Below are 20012 nucleotides of genomic sequence, written 5' to 3' on the forward strand. Positions count from 1 at the left end.
CAACACACGTGCCTGGCTGCAAAAGTGCATTGTGAGTGACGTCAGCAGCAGGTGCTCCGCTCGTGCACAGGCAGCAGTAGGCCAGCAGCAATTTCAGCAAATTGCAAATCATTGTTGGCTGACTGCATCTGCAGGAGTATGCGTCCGACGAGACAAACCCAATGAATGTAGTTGGTCACGAAAGTTTGATCTTGAACAGAACTTACATCAATCAACATGTCTCAATCAAAATTGTACAGAAGTACAATGGGAGTCTGTATCTGAATTTAAAGGATGGCTAATTGGAGATGTTTGCCGGGCATACTGTGTGTACTGCAAATCAGATATGCTTGCAAAAATGTATGACATTTGCTACAGCAAAGCATATAAATAAATCAAAACCGTACAACCACGCAACGCAGTCTACATTACCACAGTTGGTTAAGAAAGTGGATGACTGCAAAAGTGCAGAAGCTATTGCGGAGCATTGTTCACTGCTAGCATGCGACCATTTAAGTATGGCTTGCAAAGCTGCCTTTTCAGATTCTGTGGCAGCAAACTTCCAAATGTACCGCACCAAGTGCACAGAAATGATTAGGGGAGTACTGGCTCCTTATTTTCTCAAAAGGGTAACATCAAATGTGGGGGATGAGAAGTTCAGTCTCCTTTTGGATGAGTCCACTGATATCAGTGTCTCAAAATACCTGGGTGTGGTGATTTGGTATTTCAGTGCTAAAAAAAGAACCGTTGTGTCCACATTGCTTGGGCTGGTTGAATTGGAGGGGGGCGATAGCAGATCAATTAGCAAAGGCGGTAGTTGAGTTTCTTGAGAAGTGTAACCTTAAAAAAGAGAATCTTCAGGGTATTGGCACTGATAATGCGTCCGTGATGACTGGGGTGCACAACGGGGTGCACAAGATTTTCAAGGAAGAATGTGCATTGCCCAATTTGGTACCCATCCGCTGTGTGTGCCATTCTTTACAATTGGCTGTCAGTGCAGCATCCAAAGAAACCATCCCTAGGAGTGTTGAGTACTTAATCAGGGAAACCTACAACTGGTTTTCGATTTCCCCAGAATGTTATCCATCAGGCTGGATAACCTGTTGGCCTCCCGTGGACGTCCAGGTCTGTCAGTTCCATTCCCCAGCACCTCAGATCCGACGCCGATGGAGCTAGGAGGTGCTGCTATGTGGGGGACCGGAGGGGGGGCCATTCCCTGCACCACCTGTGGCCGCAGAGGGCACACTGCTGGTCGGTGCTGGGGAGGTTCTTCAGGCAGTCGAGGCAGCAGGCAGGGCACTGGTGGATCATCCCAGGTGAGTAGGCACCCGACTCACCCAGAGCTTCCTGTTTCGCACCTGTGTGTATGTATAGAATTTCGTGAGTTTTCCCCGCATTCCCAGCATAAGGCGCTAGTAGATTCAGGTGCAGCTGGGAACTTTATTGATCGTTCATTTGCAATTAGATTAGGCATCCCTATTGTTCCTGTTGATGTGCCCTTCCCTGTACATGCCTTAGATAGTCGTCCTTTAGGGTCGGGACTGATCAGGAGGTCACAGCTCCACTATGTATGATAACGCAGGGGGACCTTAAGGAGAGAATTAGTCTCTTTCTGATCGATTCACCTGCGTTTCCTGTGGTGTTGGGGCGTCCCTGGTTGGCCGATCATGACCCCACTATTTCGTGGAAATGGGGCTCTCAAGGGATGGTCACGTCAGTGCTCAGGGAGGTGTGTAGTTGTTTCCATAGGTGCAACTACGGTGGAGAGTCCAAACCAGGTCTCCACCATGCACATCCCCCCTGAATATGCCGATTTGGCTCTCGCTTTCTGTAAAAAGAAGGCGACTCAAATACCACCCCATCGACGGGGGGATTGCGCGATAAATCTCATGGTAGACGCAGCACTTCCCAGGAGTCACGTGTATCCTTTGTCACAGGAGGAGACGGCGGCTATGGAAACATATGTCTCCGAATCTCTGGGACAGGGATACATTCGGCCTTCCACTTCACCTGCCTCCTTGAGTTTCTTTTTTGTGAAGAAGGCTGGAGGTTTACGCCCGTGTATTGACTATCGAGGTATAAATCAGATCACAGTGAAGTACAGTTACCCGCTGCTTCTCATAGACAGTGTGACAGTCATTGCACGGGGCGCGCTTCTTCACAAAATTGGATCTCAGAAGCGATTACAACCTGGTGCGTATCCGGGAGGGGGATGAGTGGAAGACGGCATTTAGTACTACCTCTGGGCACTCTGAGTACCTTGTCATGCCGTACGGGTTGATGAATGCTCCATCAGTCTTTCAAACCTTTGTAGACGAGATTTTCAGGGACCTGCACGGGCAGGGTGTAGTGGTGTATATAGATGACATTCTAATATACTCCGCTACACGCGCCCAGCATGTGTCCCTGGTGCGCAAGGTGCTTGGTCGACTGTTGGAACATGACCTGTACGTCAAGGCTGAGAAATGTCTGTTCTTCCAACAGTCCGTCTCCTTCCTAGGGTACCGCCTGTCCGCGACAGGGGTGGAGATGGAGAAGGACCGCATTTCAGCCGTGCGTAATTGGCCGACTCCAACCACGGTAAAGGAGGTGCAGCGTTTTTTAGGGTTTGCCAACTACTACTGGAGTTTTATCCGGGGCTTTGGTCAGGTAGCGGCTCCCATTACCTCTATGCTAAAGGGGGGACCGGTGCAACTGCAGTGGTCAGCTGGGACGGACAGGGCTTTTGGTCACCTGAAGGCTCTGTTTACCTCGGCTCCCGTGCTGGCTCATCCTAATCCCTTTTTGGCATTTATAGTGGAGGTGGATGCGTCCGAGGCTGGGATAGGAGCTGTGCTGTCTCAGCGCTCGGATACGCCACCAAAGTTCCGCCCCTGTGCTTTTTTTCCCGAAGAAGCTCAGCCCGACGGAGCGAAACTATGATGTGGGTGATCGGGAGCTGTTGGCTGTTGTCAAGGCTCTGAAGGCGTGGGGGCATTGTTTTGAGGGGACTAAACACCCTTTCCTCATTTGGACTGACCACCGCAATCTTGAGTACATCCGGGCGGCGAGGAGACTGAACCCTCGTCAGGCAAGGTGGGCCATGTTTTTCACCCGTTTTGTTTTCACCCTTTCCTACAGACCAGGTTCCCAGAACGCTAAGGCAGACGCACTGGATGTATGACACAGAGGAGCGGTCCACGGATCCCACTCCCATATTTCCGGCTTCTTGCCTGGTGGCACCGGTGGTATGGGAGGTGGACGCGGACATCAAGCGGGCGTTACGTACAGAGCCCACTCCCAACCAGTGTCCAGTTGGGCGTCTATATGTTCCGTCTGATGTCCGCGATCGTTTGAACTGTTGGGCTCACACGTCACCCTCTGGTCATCCTGGCATCGGTTGGACAGTGCGCTGTCTTAGTGGGAAGTACTGGTGGCCCACTTTAGCTAAGGACGTGAGGGTTTATGTTTCCTCCTGCTCGGTGTGCACCCAGTGCAAGGCACCTAGACACCTGCCAAGAGGGAAATTACAACCCCTACCCGTTCCACAACAGCCGTGGTCACACCTATCGGTGGATTTCGTGACGGATCTTCCTCCGTCACAGGGAAACACCACGATCCTGGTTGTTGTGGATCGGTTTTCTAAGTCCTGCCGTCTCCTTCCTTTGCCCGGTCTCCCTACGGCTCTACAGACTGTGGAGGCCCTGCTCACCCACGTCTTCCGGCACTACGGGGTGCCTGAGGATCAAGTCTCTGATCGGGGTCCCCAGTTCACGTCTAGGGTCTGGAGGGCGTTTATGGAACGCCTGGGGGTCTCGGTCTGCCTCACCTCAGGTTTTCACCCCGAGAGTAACAGGCAGGTGGAGAGAGTTAACCAGGATGTGGGTAGTTTTCTGCGGTCCTATTGCCAGGACCGGCCGGGGGAGTGGGCGGCTTTCATCCCCTGGGCAGAGATTGCCCAAAACTCCCTCCGCCACTCCTCCACTAACCTATCCTTTTCAATGTGTACTAGGTTATCAGCCGGTCCTGGCACCATTCCATCAGAGCCAGATTGAAGCACTTGCGGTGGACAAATGGTTTCGGCGCTCGGAAGAAACATGGGACGCTGCCCATGTGCACCTGCAACGGGCCATCAGGCGGCAGAGGACGAGCGCCGACCGCCACCGCAGTGAGGTCCCGGTGTATGCACCGGGGGATCGGGTCTGGCTCTCGACCCGAAACCTACCCCTTCGCCTGCCTTGCCGGAAGCTAGGCCCGCGGTTTGTGGGGCCATTTAAAGTCCTGAAGAGACTGAACAAGGTCTGTTATAGGTTACAGCTCCCTCCTGATTACCGTATTAACCCCTCGTTCCATGTGTCTCTCCTCAGGCCGGTGGTGGCTGGTCCGCTCCAGCAGTCTGAGGTCCGTGAGGTTCCTCCACCCCCTCTGGACATCGAGGGGGCCCCGGCGTATACTTTGCGAGCCATTATGGACTCAAGGCGTCGGGCCAAGGGCCTTCAGTACCTCGTAGAGTGGGAGGGGTACGGTCCGGAGGAGAGATGCTGGGTGCCGGTGGAGGACATCCTGGACCCTTCCTTACTGCAGGAATTTCACCGTCTTCACCCGGATCGTCCTGCACCTCGTCCTCCGGGTCGTCCCCGAGGCCGGTGTCGGCGCGCGGCTCAAGGGGGGGTACTGTCACGACTTCCGCCGAAGTTGGTGCCTCTCCTTGTTCGGGCGGCGTTCGGCGGTCGACGTCACCGGCTTTCTAGCCTCCACCGATCTACATTTCTTTTTCCATTTGTTTTGTCTGTATTGTACACACCTGGTTCCCATTACGTTTTAATTATTTCCCTATTTAACCCTCTGGAGCCATCATGGTTTTGTGCCTGTTTATTGTTGTCAGTTGTCTCATTTATGTGATTCTGGATTTTTGTTCTCCTTGTTGGAAGATTATTTTTGAGTAAAGTTACTATTATTACTCATCTCTGTGTCCTGCGCCTGACTCCGCCTTACCCACATCACCTAGACTCTGACAAGAACTGTGCAAAGCTGCACTCGCTGCCCTCTCCTTGCCACACTCAAATGCAGAGGTTGAACAGCTGTTCAGCCAAATGAGTGTGGTCAAGTCAAAGTTAAGAAATAGAATGTCACTGCAGGCTCTCAACTCCATACTCCTGGTGCGGTATGGACTGAAGCTGGCTGGTGATACCTGTTACCAGCATAAACTACCAAATGAAGTTCTGCAGCAGTTTGGCACCACAGCAGCATACAGCTTTAAGGCCACTCCATCCTCTTCTGCTGGTTCCAGCTCTGTGACAATGCAGTTGGACAGTGAAGATGAAGAGGATTTCCTTGCCAATCTATGATTCATCATATTTATAGTACGTATGCAAGGAGTGGACTTTCTGGAACTGGCAGAGACACACAGCTGATGGTGGTAGTGTGTACTGCAGTGTGAGCGAGAACAGTGGCAATATGTGGAGGAAACCATTGAGCAGCTAGCCAGCCAAGCAGCACAACAACCTGGAGAGAGCTGGAGAGCGATGCCTAGCGCACACATCATTATTTGAGTTAAGTTGCTTGTTCAATAAGATAGCATATATACCTTGTTATTAGCTTGTACCTATAATTGTTGATCAGTTAGGTAGCATGTTGACTAACTACCAATACACTGCTTAAAACTATAATTGTTCAGAATGTGTAGGTTTACTAGTTAAAAAGAAAATAAATAAAATGTAATTGCTCAATAATGTGTAATGTGTAATTGTTCAATAATTCAATGTGTTGTGTTTAAAAATAAAACATATCTGATCATATAAAATGTGTTGTGTTTATATTACTTTTGCAATTAAAAATATGTGCTAATAAACAAACAAATCTAAACGAACAAATGTCAAATCATATTTTTTGCCGAGATGACCAGTCAATTTGAGTATTTTTTATTTATTTATTTATTCATTTTTTTTGCTGCTAGGAATATATTTTTTATTTTTTTATTAACAACAAATCAATACAGAAAGTACATGTGGGAACACAAGTATATATGAATAATTTACAATGGACAATTGGGCTAGGGGGTACAATATATTACATTACACAAGGACCTTAAAGGACATACATACACTTATAATTCTAACAGCTTTTCTAACAGCTTTTTTGATAGAGTATTTAATTGTCTTAAAATATAGTTCCATTTATTTTTGTAAGGTAAGAACATTTTGTTTGTAAATGTACATTTGTGAATATGAAATCTGGCCAAAAGAATAATGAAATTAATTACATAAAAATGTTTCAGCTTATTTCTATCGTAGGTCAAGAATCCAAGCAGTACATCTCTCCACAATAGCGTAAGATCTTCATAAATGTGTTCAATTATAAATCTACTGATGTCTTGCCACAGTTTTCTTACATGAATACAATGCCAAAAAAGATGCAACACTGTTTCTGGGTGGTCATTACAAAAGAGTTGATGTTTTCCTTAAACTTCTTCATATAGTGGTTGGCAGGATAATATTTATGAATAATTTTAAAGGAAACTTCCTTAATTTTGTTAACAAGTAGGTATGTGTGTGGCAACATCCACATTTTTTCCTAACAGATATCAATAAATTAATTCCAATAAGGCATGACATAAGGTATAGATACAACATCCTGCTGAAACAAGGTTCGTATCGCTCTGTTGTTGAATGGCACAAAAGAGAAACAAATCTTTCCTACTGATGAGTCAACAGGGTCAATGGAAGGTAGGCTCTGAGGTTCAGGTCTTGACACGTTCCTGAATAATAAAGCAACACCTGATGGAATGGCATCTAAAACAATTGCAAAATCTTTAGATGTTACAGGGACCTTGTAAAGTGATAAGAATTCCTTATAACTGAGTAAAAGACCCTCTGCATTTACCAGTTGGCTCACCAATAGGATATTATTTCGTAACCAAAATTCTAAAAACAAAGAAGTATTTTTATACAATATATCCCGATTAGTCAATTTGAGTAACGTTATTGTGTATTCTATGTAATGACGCCGTTTTACGTTATTACGTAATGACGTGCCAACGCAATGACATCACAACGTAATTTAGCAACAAATCGGCCTGCCTTTAGCAACTTCCCCTGAAAATGTGTTAGCAACACTGGACGTGCCCTTGCCGCAAAGCAAAACGTGTTGACGACGTAAAAGAAAATGCAACATGGCGACCTCCGTAATGGCAGGGGGTGGTAATACGATTAATATTTTACTTAAAATGCCACCCCATCAGGGATGCCAACATAGCAATTTTTCAGACTACCCTGGCAACTTTTTTTTCAAACAGCACCTAGCAACACATTTTGCTACTTTTAAACATTTATTTGGAACTTTTAGCAACTTTTGAAAAGTGACTCAAAAGCTAAAATGCACGCATTTTCCCTCTAGATGACACAAAAATGATTTTCTCTGTCACACACTCAGTCACAACACACGTGCCTGGCTGCAAAAGTGCATTGTGAGTGACGTCAGCAGCAGGCGCTCAGCTCGTGCACAGGCAGCAGTAGGCCAGCAGCAATTTCAGCAAATTGGAAATCATTGTTCGCTGACTGCAGCAGCAGTAGCACGGGTTCGACGAGCCAAACCCAATAAATATAGTTGGTCACGAATGTTTGATCTTGAACAGAACTTACAACATCAATCAACATGTCTCAATCAAAATTGTACAGCCAGAAGTATAGAAAAGAGTGGGAGTCTGTACCTGAACAAATGTCAAATCAGATTTTTTTGCCGAGATGGCCAGTCAATTTGAGTAACGTTATAATGTATTCTACATAATGACGCCGTTTTACGTTAATATGCAATGACATCACAATGTCATTTAGCAACTTTTAGCAACAAATCAACCTGCCTCTAGCAACTTACCCTGAAAATTAGCTGGCAACACTGCACCCCATACAGAACCAATCAGTCGATATAATCGAGAACTATAGTATCATCATAAATCACCCGATGTGAATCAGACAGAGGGGTGCCAGGTTCAAAACAACGTTTCATATGGTCATTTCCGAGTAGGCAAAATGTATCAACCACAGCTTTTATTACACCCCGTATAAGTTTATTGTACTGTAACTAAAACTAGAATAACGTTTTATGTCGTCGTCAAATGTACGTAATCTGATAATTTTTTTAACTGATTTACAAAGCTAATGTAATGGATTTTTTTTTTTAAAGAAAGTGTTTTTACCTTGGGATAGCCCGCTAATATGTACTAGGGGAGAATTTTTTTTGAGTGCAATTTGATCTGAATTTATAGTCGTTTTCATTAATACACTTTCTGATGTGGATTTAAACTCCTAGCCAATGCTTACACCGTTCATATAATTTTAAATACATGACAGGGTGTGTGCAAGTGCACACTTCTGAAAAGGGGTGGAGAATTAGGATGTTGCCTACAGTGCATTCGGAAAGTATTCAGAACCCTTGAGTTTTTCCACATTTTGTGATGTTACAGTCTTATTCTAAAATTGATTAAGTTGATTACACACAATACCCCATAATTACAAAGCAAAAACAGATTTTTATACATTTTTGTAAATGAAAAAATAAATAATAATCACATTTACATAAGTATTCAGACCCTTTACTCAGTACTTTGTTGAAGCACCTTTTGCAGTAATTACAGCCTCGAGTCTTCTTGGTTATGACGCTACAAGCTTGGTACACCTGTATTTAGGGAGTTTCTCCCATTATTCTCTGCAGATCCTCTCAAGCTCTCAAGTCAGGTTGGATGGAGAGCTTCACTGCACAGATCTCTCTAGAGATGTTTCAGGTCTTTCCAGAGATGTTCGATCGGGTTCAAGTCCGGCTCTGGCTGTGCCACTCAAGGACAGAGACTTGTCCCAAAGCCACTCCTGCATTGTTTTGGCTGTGTGCTTAGGGTTGTTGTGCTGTTGGAAGGTGAACCTTCACCCCAGTCTGAGGTCCTGAGCACTCTGGAGCAGGTTTAAATCAAGGATCTCTCTGTACTTTGCTCCATTCATCTTTCCCTCGATTCTGACTAGTCTCCCAGTCCCTGGCACTGAAAAACATCCCCACAGTGTGATGCCGCCACCACCATGTTTCACCGTAGGGATGGTGCCAGGTTTCCTCCAGACGTGACGCTTGGCATTCAGGCCAAAGAGTTCAATGTTGGTTTCATCAGACCAGAGAATCTTGTTTCTCATGGTCTGAGAGTCCTTTAGGTGCCTTTTGGCAAACTCCAAGCTGGCTGTCATGTGCCTTTTACTGAGGAGTGGCTTCCGTCTGGCCAGCTCTAGGAAGAGTCTTGTTGGTTACAAACTTCTGCTATTTAAGAATAATGAAGGCCACTGTGTTCTTGGGGACCTTCAATACTGCAGAGTTTTTTTGGTATCCTTCCCCAGATCTGTGCCTCAACACAATCCTGTCTCGGAGCTCTACGGACAATTCCTTCGACCTCATGGCTTGGTTTTTGCTCTGACAATGCACTGTCAACTGTGTGCCTTTTCAAATCATGTCCAATCAATTAAATGTACCACATGTGGACTCCAATCAAGTTGTAGAAACATCTCAAGGATGATCAATGATAACAACACCCACCCGTAGCACGCGCTCCAGCAGGTATATCTCACTGGTCATCCCCAAAGCCAACACCTCTTTGGCCACCTTTCCTTCCAGTTCTCTGCTGCCAAAGACTGGAACGAATTGCAAAAATCACTTAAGTTGGGGACTTATATCTCCCTCACTAACTTTAAGCGTCAGCTGTCAGAGCAGCTTACCGATCGCTGCAGCTGTACACAGCCCATCTATAAATAACCCATCCAACCAACTACCTACCTCATCCCCATATTTGTTTTTGTTTTTCTGCTCTTTTGCACACCAGTATTTCTTCTCGCACATCTTCATCTGCACATCTATCACTCCAGTATTAATTTGCTAAATTGTAATTACTTCGCTAGTATGGCCTATTTATTGCCTTACCTCCTCACTCCATTTGCACACACTGTATATAGACTTTTTTTCTATTGTGTTATTGACTGTACGTTTGTTTATTCCATGTGTAACTCTGTGTTGTTTGTTTCGCACTGCTTTGTTTTATCTTGGCCAGGTCGCAGTTGTAAATGAGAACTTGTTCTCAACTGGCCTACCTGTTAAATAAAGGTGAAATAAAAAAAGAACAAAATGGAAACAGGATGCACCTGAGCTCAATTTCGAGTCTCATAGCAAGGGGTCTGAATACTTAAGTAAATCATTTATTTCTTTATTTCGAAAAAACTTTTTTTGCCTTGTCATTATAGGGTGTTGTGTGTAGATTGACGAGGGAAAAAAATTATTTAATCCATTATAGGATAAGGCTTTAACGTAACAAAATGTGGAAAAATCAAAGAGGTCTGAATACTTTCCGAATGCACGGTATGTTCCTCAGCTTGAAGGTGCTCTTGATCACTCGCTTTAAGAAATTATATGACTGGTATAAGTTTTATGGTGGAAAATCCCCCTATCCTTTGTTTACGCCAATCAAATGAGATGACAATTGGGATGAAAGGAACAGATAGACAAAGTCATGACCTAACGTGGCTTATGTAGATAGATTAGGCCAGTGGTTCCCAACCAGGAACCAATATCCAAAGTGAGTACTTATATAAAATTTGTCTTTCTGATAATATGCCTACATTTAAAATGCATATGAGACCGTTCTTTCTGGGCATTATTGGCAGAGCAAGATGTGATCGGTGCTATAATGACCCAAAAAGTTGATTACCACTAGACTAGGAAAGTATTAGATTTTACATCATAACAATTCCAACAATAATCATCCATTAGCCAATATTCCCAATATATTCCTGTCTCATGCTTGTTGAAGCCCAAATATGTTTCATCACCTGTCTCTGGAGCCATTTCAGACTACTTATGGCCATGCAAATCACAACTTCCTACCCATAACCGTCTTTACATTCCCTATAAGCAAATAATTGAGTGTAAGCAAAGTAACTCTACTAGTCATGAATTATGATAGATAATTATGTGTCCTATGTACCAGCTGTCATTGTTTTGCTTTACAGATGCCTGACTAGAGGCGCGATAGCGCCTACACCCCTGCCATCGACTTGGGTTGGTGAGAAAGTTAATCTGTTCAGTTCTTGTCAACTTAATTTAACCAGGATAGTCCACTCAGTAACAATTGTCACTAGTAAGTACTGGGAGAACAGACGCTTCCCTCTGTAGCAGAAGTTGTGCCCAGCTGCAGTGATGCACCTCCTCCACATCCACCAGCATAAATAAAGGTGGCATATGTCGAGGCCTGGAAGGTGTTGAGGGAGCTACTCCACATGCCTGCAGTGGAACTGGAATGTCTTCCACCCAACACGATCTGCAGTATGTGTGGAGTTTTGGAGGCTGATCTATGGTGCTGTGGGTATTGTGGCTCAGATAAGTATTTCTGTGCCACCTGTGCTGTGAGAAAACACAGCACTCCCAACATTCTCCACCAGTTGGATTTATGGAAGGTAATCTATTTTAAGTTATGTCAACAAACCTATCAACTTCTGGCTTCCCAGTCCAAAATGTTGATCATGTATAGGGCTGTGGGGTCACAAAATTGTCAGCCGGTGATTGTCAATCAAATAACTGTCGGTCTCACGGTAATTGACCGTTAATGAACGTAAACACATTAATTAACATATTCTGGCTTCCACACAAACCACTGATGCTTACCTTTGGAACATCTACATTTAAAAAAGTAATAAATCCATGTAATATATAGCCTACACCATCACAATAAATCCATAATGTATTTGACAAATCTAAAAAAGCATGATATTAAGAAAATGTAGCCTATTTCAGAAGAACAGAATAGCATACTGTTGAGTTCTTAGGTTGCGCGTGACAATGTTGCGTTAGGAGGTAGGTGAAGGAGTCAGGCCCAGGAGAGCAGAGATGTCTGAGATGCGTACTTTTAATAGGCAAGTCCACCAAATACTGGTATGGCACAATCCAAAAGTCAACCACCACCGACCTCACCGCGATACATCACAAAACAAAACAATCCCAGGCAGGCAACAGGGTAAATATATACGCACAGAAATTAAGGCAAATGAAACCAGGTGTGAAAGAACCAAAGACAAAACAAACAGAAAAGGAAAAAAGGATCGGTGATGGCTAGTAGGCCGGCTACGCCGACCGCCGCCCGAACAGGGAGAGGAACTACCTTCGGTGGAAGTCGTGACATTGTGTCCTGATCTGGCTATGCCAAATGGCTGTGGGCTACACTAGCTAATTTAGCAGACAAGATTCGTTTCGAAATCCGGGACATTATTTTATAGTATTGTAATGACCTGACTAGATCATAAAGGAACAATTGTCCAGACAGAGGAATGAGTTTACGAATTGACGGTTTATTAAACCAACTTTACACAGGCTACTGTTTGGCCGTAACCCACGCCAAATAAGTGAAAGATAACCCACAAGCCAATCGTGACCTTCTCTTGTGAAGCCCAGACTTAAGAGAGAGAACAAAGGCTAAACCTGGTCTTAACTTCCAATGCTCCATCCCCCTCCACGCCACTCCGCCAACCGCCAGGATGCCCGGCATCAGAACATTCCAGGCATTCCCGTGATTGGCAGATAGCAGGTTGTCGGACCCCGCGAACACTGGGTACTGGTAAGTACAACACAACCACCTACTAGCCTAACACATAACACACAGCTGTCTGTGCGGGTCGCTACAGTATGAAGAATACAAATTAACAAAGCTGAATAAAATAAAACATATATTTTCTCCAAACGATTTGAGGGAGTGCGCACATGCAGCTATTCTGTGTTAAGTGGTTTTAACAAAAAAATAAGTATTCCTGTATGCTTTTTTTTTGTTATTAATATAAGTTTAGTTGTTCTACAAACGTTGGGCTATATGTTTTGATTTTTAATACATTGTAAGGCTGAATGATGCGACTCTAATGATGATTTGAAAAAAGTTGCATGAAAGGTATGAGCTCTGCTTTGGATTTTGCGCAGGCTGTACACACTACATCAGTCACTTATTCACAATTTGACAATCACTTAATAATGCCTAGAATTTCAAGGCGGCATCCCCTTTGTGTGGCCGTAATGCACCCGCTGTGTTTATTGGAAGAACTGTCCACATTTACTTTTCGTCAGCCGACAAGATGAGTAGGCCTATCGAACAGCAAAAGCACTAGTTTATGTCAATCTACTATCCCCAAGGTACAAAAGTCGACCTATTCTATTCTGTGCGAGAAATAAATATTCCAAACATTGTCTGGGACAGTTGTGGGATGCGATAGATCGCAAATTAATACAACCACTTGTTTACACATATGAATATTACACCACTAGCATAGAAAAAACAGTTTTACGCAATGGGACTGACGCAACATATCAGAACGTTTAGCTTAAAATGTTGATAAACTATTAGGCTATTTCTTTCCATTATAAGCGCAGCAATGCGCATACGGCAGTAGGCTATAAGCGCGAATGTTCCATTAGCAGGAAAACACCATTCTAAAGTGACCACAAATGCGATTATGCATGCATTGCTTTTATTATAAAGGTGCATTTCTATGCTGAAAATTACCTTCCCCAAATTTGAAACCGACACGCTTCGAACACACGGACTGCGTTTGCATCACTGCTGCATAACATTTTGCGCAGCTAGGCAACTACTGATGCAGGTACCTTTTGCAGATGGTCGCATGCGGTTGGACACATGGAGGAGAGAGTCATTTTCGCAGTATCCTCAAAACCGTGTCTTTTTGACACAACTGCTGACAGCTACAGGGACATAAACACAAAAAATGCTGCTTGGAGACAAGTGTCCACGATAGTAGGATTGCCAGGTCAGTTTAGTAGTGAGCTTGTGCTAGATGTAGCTAGTTAACGTTAGCTAGCTAGCTAACCTAGCTTGCTAACCTAGCAAATGAGGTGTGTGTGTGAAAGAAATAGTCAAATAAATTATGCTAGTTACTACCCCTAATAACTTTACCAAATAATCATGTTTGAAAGAGTGTGAGTGTGTATGCTAGATAAATAGTAATAGAAATGGTAGATACTACTGTACCCCTGATCATTTGGTCAGATAACCGTGTGTGTGTGTGTGTGTGTGTGTGTGTGTGTCTATGTGTACAGTAGGTGACATGTCCATGATAGCTATCTAATAACTATAGTTATGCTAGGTAATGGTTTGGCGTATCATGTCTATGTAGATGAATACTGTAGGAGGAAGTGGAGAGGACTCAGGGACAGGTATCAGAGAGAGAGAAGGGCAGAGAAAGAGAAGAAGAGGTCTGGGTCAGCAGCTTCAGGCCAGCAGCCTTGGCGCTTCTGCAACATTCTTTCTTTTCTGGATCCATTTATTGTGCCTAGGGCAACGAGTGGCAATTTTACAGCCAGACCCTCTACTACGTCATCCACAAGTGTTGTCGCCACCAGTGCATCAAGACCTTCAACGTCACCTACAAGTGCAGCGAGACCCTCTACAACGTCTACATCATCCACGAGTATGACCACCACCGGTGCAGCCATGGAAGATGATGAAATGGAGGAAGCACCTCTGGATCTAGGACCACCTGAGATTATTATGAACCTTACGGAAGTGACCTCGTTGAACAGGATGTGGCCGTGGAGAGAAACGGGGAGAGAAACGAAGAGGAACAACGTCACACCAGGCGTCATCGGAGGTACCAGCCCCCAGATCCACTCAACTCATTTCAGCAGAGGCTCCTCCAAGCCATCGAGAGGATTGCAGCCCAACCTGCTGCTCACAGGAAGGAGGATGAAGAGACCCTCTTTGCCATGAGCCTGGTGCCAACACTGAAGAGGCTGCCTCAGCAAAGAAAAGCAGCAGTCAAGGTTAAAATGTATCAGCTGCTTTTCGAAGCCGAGTTCAATGGTACGTTTTTTCTCTCCACATCACAGGTAGTGTCATAAGTGTGCGACAGTGAAGTAAAGTAGATCATTTTTTACAGTATAGTCATGTAGGTTAATTTGTATTTCAGATCAAAGTATTAATAGGAGGCAAATGTATAGCTGTTGTTTCTGGGTTAGATAATATCTTAAAACAACAGTTTGCTGTCTAAATATGTGCCTGTCACATTCATCTTTTGATCTGAAATACAAATTCCATGAGTAAACAGCAAGTATTACCAACTTTACCACACTGTTCCTATATTTATGCCACTAACTACACTATACAAGCAGTATTTAGTAAACATAAATCTCACCTTTTATGGTGTCATATTATGTTAAGCTTGTATGTGTTGTTTTTCTCTTCCCTTTCAGAAATGGAGTCAATTTAGCCGACCAGCTCACAGGAAGGACAGGAAGAGGAGTTGTCTGTTTGTTGTTTTGACCTCCCTCATTGTACCTTTCTTTTCACACACGTCAGTTCCGTTTAAATTCAGGCAATTCATAAAGTCATTTGTTTATAAAGTCTTAGGATAGCATTCATTATTAGTGTTACATAGATTTCTGAATTGACAGAATTGAAACTCATACGGAGTTTTCACAGATGCTCTTGTTGGTCTCTTACGAGACTAAAGGTGAATATATTTCTTTCATTTAAAACCACTTGAAAACCAGGGTGTTGAAACTGTTTGTGAAGTTATGTTCCATCGACTGGTCCATGACGTCCAGGGGCCATTTGTTTGTTTAGCTGTGTTATGGCTACACATTCTTTCTTTTTTTCCAGAGACAGAGACACACACACACACCTCTCCTCCACTCCTCTCTGTACCTCAGATCTCCAGTGCCCTGCCCTCTCTCTCTTTATGGCCATGTCTGAAGTTCCCCTACTACGTCTAGGCTTTATGAGTTGTCCCTGTATCGGTCTGCAGTTGTGCCAAAAATACATGCTCTTGTTGTTCTCTTACAGATTACAGGCTACACATTCATTTTATTTATTTTTTACACGCACATACACACCTCTTTCAATAGTTCTATTTTTTTTAACATTTTTACAACACACATACCTGTCATGTTCTTTCCTGTACTTGAATACTTATTAAATTATGTTTTCATAGTCAGTTGTTTCAGTTGTTTATTAATATCTCATTTAGATTTAATCTGCTTATTTCTTGATGAAAGTAAAAACATTATTTTCCTAATTTGGTTTTTTTCCACCTGTATTTTGTTAGGCCAGTGAACATGGTGGTAAACTGTACTATTTGTATGGACCCTAGGTTACCCTTTCCCTTTGTTATCATACTAACTGTATGTCGTATAACCTTAATTAGTGCTCCTGCTCACCTGATGTACCATGCCAGGTGTGTATAATACTGACGTTAATGAGAGAGGGAAGGGGTTTTAAGGTGTGGTCTTTACTCCCAAATTTCACTTAAATATAACTTCCAAATGAAGAGAGACAATGATACATAAAGTAATCTGGGGGAAAAATGCAACTTTATGGACAACGGTGGATGGTTCTTAAAATAACCTTTGTGTTAGGGGGCTCTTAAAAGAGCAGTTTCACTCCACGGCATACTGCCATGGGACTTCACCTGCTGGCGATGAGAAGTAGGTGGTTAGCTTCTCCCTCACCTGGAGTACCTATCTGGGGGCGTTGTTGGCACCTGCCCTGGTGACATCAGGTAGGTGACCATTTGGCTTGCCCATCTCCATCCTGCGGCTCCTGGAATGACCTCCGCAGGTAGTTATAGAGAACACATGTGGCCTTCACGCAGGCATCGACATTTGAGGGGCTGAGACCAAGCACTCTCCAATACATTCTCCACCGGGCTGCCAGAATCCCAAAGGTGCATTCAACAACTAACCTTGCCCTGGACAATCGTTTGTTAAAGATCCTTACAGGCTTTGGCAATGGCAGCTGGCGTCCAGCGTAGGGCCTCATGAGGTTGGGTCTTAAAGGGAAGGCCTCGTCGCCGACAAAGATGTGGGGAACAGGTCCCAGGTCTTCAGCTCCAGGGAGTGATGCAGGTAGTGGAATCTCCAGGGTGCCATCCTGAAGTGCCTGGCCGAAGGCAGAGTCCCGGAGGGTCCCGCCATCACTTCCCTTGCCGTAAGCACCAACATCGACAACATGGAAACAGATGTACTCTTGGCTGTAGTAGATGCCAACTGAATATGTACCCTTGTAGTTGTAGAATTGCGAACCTGAGCACGGTGGAGCCTGGATTACTACATGTTTCCCGTCAATGGAGCCAAGACAGTTGGGGAAATTCCACCTCTCCAGGAACTCGGCAGCGATGGCCCTCCAGGCTTCCTCCTTGGGGACAGGCATGTATTCACCAACCAGACAGTCCCAAATGGCTTGTGCCACAGAGGGAACAATGCCTGCCACCGTGGACCGTCCAACTCGGAAGCTGAATCCAATGGTCCTGTAGGATTCCCCTGTCGCCAAGAATCTAAAATATAATTCAAAATAATTATCAATATTGCGTGTAAATTGAATTCCACCCACATATTATATCTACTCATATATCTACCTCATTACAGTTTATTATGCTCTACTAATTATATTGTAATACTCATCAACCATCATTAACAATGCCTTGAAACACTACAATTCAGTCTATGACTATATCAATAAACTGTAGCCCAGGCCAACTCTACTCTTAGAAAGAATGGTACTATCTACTTAAAAGGGTTCTCCGGCTGTCCCCATAAGAGATCCCTTTTTGGTTCCAGGTAGTACCCCTTTTGGTTCCATGTAGAACCCTATTGGGTTCCATGTATAACATTTTCCCCAAAGGGTTATACCTGGAACCAAAAAGGGTTATCCTATGGGGAAAGCAGAAGGACACTTTTGGAACCTTTTTCTCTAAGAGTGTATGTGAGTCTAATAAGAATGTGATGAATGGCTGTAACTGTGTTGAACAACAATGGGTCCTGGAGAAGACTAGCCTACCTTCATCAGGGCAGAAGGCACCTCAACTTTCTTTTCATTTGGTAACATTGCATAATTAAAAAAGGATTATAAACCAACTTTGGGAAAAGTTATAGTCCAAATGAACATTCTGTAAAAGTACATCTGATATCAAATAGGGACTATTAACTAAAGAGCCCTTTAGCTAGCTAGGTTGCACATAAAAATAATGTATCAATCAATTATGGTATCAAAGGCTTTAAAAATGTACTCGAATGTAGCTTACCGGAGACAAATCGCCAGGCGTTCAACTGGTCTGATGGACTCCCGGTAGTTGGTATCCATCCGGGCGATCCTGGCTCCAACCATCTGGAGCAGGTGATCGAACTGGCTTCGGTCCAGACGAAAGTAACTTCGGAATTCCTCTCCAAACATTCGAAGCTCTTGAATGAGACGGTGGAACTTCCCTGCCTGCTTTCGGGACTTGAACCATCTCTGGAACCACACAGACCTGCTCTTTCAGCGGGGCTGGTCCCGGCCCAACAGCGCGATCAAGACCACCTTCCTCAAAGTTGGTCTCATTGTTGAAAGAGCCTACGCTGCTATCTTGACTATTTATTATTGCATTTCGCTCCAAAACTGCATTTGAGGGAAATTATATTGTAGCGACCCGCACAGACAGCTGTGTGTTATGTGTTAGGCTAGTAGGTGGTTGTGTTGTACTTACCAGTACCCAGTGTTCGCGGGGTCCGACATGCCAATCAACCTGCTATCTGCCAATCACGGGAATGCCTGGAATGTTCTGATGCCGGGCATCCTGGCGGTTGGCGGAGTGGCGTGGAGGGGGATGGAGCATTGGAAGTTAAGACCAGGTTTAGCCTTTGTTCTCTCTCTTAAGTCTGGGCTTCACAAGAGAAGGTCACGATTGGCTTGTGGGTTATCTTTCACTTATTTGGCGTGGGTTACGGCCAAACAGTAGCCTGTGTAAAGTTGGTTTAATAAACCGTCAATTCGTAAACTCATTCCTCTGTCTGGACAATTGTTCCTTTATGATCTAGTCAGGTCATTACAATACTATAAAATAATGTCCCGGATTTCGAAACGAATCTTGTCTGCTAAATTAGCTAGTGTAGCCCACAGCCATTTGGCATAGCCAGATCAGGACACAATGTCACGACTTCCACCGAAGGTAGTTCCTCTCCCTGTTCGGGCGGCGGTCGGCGTAGCCGGCCTACTAGCCATCACCGATCCTTTTTTCCTTTTCTGTTTGTTTTGTCTTTGGTTCTTTCACACCTGGTTTCATTTGCCTTAATTTCTGTGCGTATATATTTACCCTGTTGCCTGCCTGGGATTGTTTTGTTTTGTGATGTATCGCGGTGAGGTCGGTGGTGGTTGACTTTTGGATTGTGCCATACCAGTATTTGGTGGACTTGCCTATTAAAAGTACGCATCTCAGACATCTCTGCTCTCCTGGGCCTGACTCCTTCACCTACCTCCTAACGCAACATTGTCACGCGCAACCTAAGAACTCAACAGTATGCTATTCTGTTCTTCTGAAATAGGCTACATTTTCTTAATATCATGCTTTTTTAGATTTGTCAAATACATTATGGATTTATTGTGATGGTGTAGGCTATATATTACATGGATTTATTACTTTTTTAAATGTAGATGTTCCAAAGGTAAGCATCAGTGGTTTGTGTGGAAGCCAGAATATGTTAATTAATGTGTTTACGTTCATTAACGGTCAATTACCGTGAGACCGACAGTTATTTGATTGACAATCACCGGCTGACAATTTTGTGACCCCACAGCCCTATACATGATCAACATTTTGGACTGGGAAGCCAGAAGTTGATAGGTTTGTTGACATAACTTAAAATAGATTACCTTCCATAAATCCAACTGGTGGAGAATGTTGGGAGTGCTGTGTTTTCTCACAGCACAGGTGGCACAGAAATACTTATCTGAGCCACAATACCCACAGCACCATAGATCAGCCTCCAAAACTCCACACATACTGCAGATCGTGTTGGGTGGAAGACATTCCAGTTCCACTGCAGGCATGTGGAGTAGCTCCCTCAACACCTTCCAGGCCTCGACATATGCCACCTTTATTTATGCTGGTGGATGTGGAGGAGGTGCATCACTGCAGCTGGGCACAACTTCTGCTACAGAGGGAAGCGTCTGTTCTCCCAGTACTTACTAGTGACAATTGTTACTGAGTGGACTATCCTGGTTAAATTAA

General features: G+C 44.2%; 1 long non-coding RNA gene across 2 annotated transcripts; it reads left to right on the forward strand.

Moving 5' to 3' along the window:
• The first annotated feature begins 12238 nt into the window (after nucleotides 1-12238).
• LOC139537461 (uncharacterized) lies at nucleotides 12239-15965 on the forward strand. 2 transcript variants are annotated; one of them, XR_011667541.1, is made up of 3 exons: nucleotides 12239-12586; nucleotides 13630-14833; nucleotides 15223-15965. It is a non-coding gene; the product is annotated as an uncharacterized lncRNA (long non-coding RNA). The 2 variants fall into 2 exon arrangements; XR_011667540.1 differs by lacking the exon at nucleotides 12239-12586 and having other exon boundaries at nucleotides 13225-14833.
• The last annotated feature ends 4047 nt before the right edge of the window (nucleotides 15966-20012 follow it).

This window comes from Salvelinus alpinus, chromosome 13 (genome assembly GCF_045679555.1).
Source record: "Salvelinus alpinus chromosome 13, SLU_Salpinus.1, whole genome shotgun sequence".
NCBI classification, from domain to species: Eukaryota; Metazoa; Chordata; class Actinopteri; order Salmoniformes; family Salmonidae; genus Salvelinus; species Salvelinus alpinus.